Consider the following 1,352-nt stretch of genomic DNA (forward strand, 5'->3'; position numbering starts at 1 on the left):
CCTTCTTAGCAGGAAGCAGATATGGAAAAAGAAACCTCCTGTCCCTCAACATCCATACTAATAAGGGGGTTCATGGCTCTTAGAAAAGAGGTAGGCAGGAAAGTTAGTTAGGGGATTTCGGGTCTGCCTGCAAAGACACTGAGGTCATCCTATCTTAGAAGGAGTCCGCCCTAATCCGCCCACAATTAAGCAAGCCAGAAGGCATTTTTTTTTTTAACTCACACAAAGAAACCATTAGGCAGAGATTTAGATACCAGTTTCAGCCAGTCACTCGCACCTGCGCAATGAAGACCCCAATGACCTTCAACTCACTTGAGTCTCATTATACCATCATTATAATATGATACATATGCCCGGAAGTTCATTAATATCATTATAACAGAATGAATTCTGGGAACGAACATGCACAGAAAGCAGAATGATGAATCACTGAGTCCTGTCAATCGAGGAAGCCCACTCCCCTAAGAAAAGTAACCACCCACAGCAAAAAAGGGATAAAAACCCTGAAGTCTTTGTTACCAGGCCTTTTGAGCCATGCTTCTCTTGCTCGGGCCCGCTTCCATTTCTGGAAGTGTACTTTCCTTTCTAATAAAACTTTTCTTGTCTACTGTATTTTGGTGTCTTGCTCAACTCTTTGTTCGAGACATCAAGAACCTGGACAGCGCGCCTGGAGAGGCCCCCGCTCTCTGGTAACAGGTCTACTATAATTCTAGAAAAATAACCTACAGAAATACTTACACGGTTGAGGAAGTGTAAATATACAGGAGTGTTCATTCAGCACTATAAAAGTGAAAACATTTTTAGAGATAAACAAAATGTCAGTCGATGTGGGAATGGTTAAATCAATTATGGTAGTTAAAATAACTGATAGTTATGGAGCACTTAATATTGACTAAGCACTGCACTGGATGCTTTATGTCTATTACTTCATTTATTCCTCTCAACAACTGTACAAAATTACAATGGAGAAAGTAAAACACATAAGGAAGACTCATCAAGACTATTACAATAGAGGAGAGAGGTCAGAACTCAGTCTGAACTGAACTCTACCGAAACAAAAGGCGTGGGCTGTTAAGCACTGGAATAAACTAGTGGAAAAGCACTGGAAGACATTAGTGGGAAGTCAGGCCATCTGTGTTTGCTACTTGGCTTTATCCAAAGGAAAAATAAACTCGTATCTTTATGACAACCGATAGTTTTATAGCTTAATCAAAGCACCCCCCCAACCCCCCAAAATTAACCTCCCTCTCTCCCACAGAGATCAGGAAAAGAAGTGCTATGAGATGACTTCTAGAACTTTGAGAAAAAAACATTCCTGGGTTATAAAACTGGCAGGAGGCTTTTTAGAAGAT

This window comes from Pteropus alecto, unplaced genomic scaffold, assembly GCF_000325575.1.
Source record: "Pteropus alecto unplaced genomic scaffold, ASM32557v1 scaffold119, whole genome shotgun sequence".
Classification (NCBI taxonomy): Eukaryota; Metazoa; Chordata; class Mammalia; order Chiroptera; family Pteropodidae; genus Pteropus; species Pteropus alecto.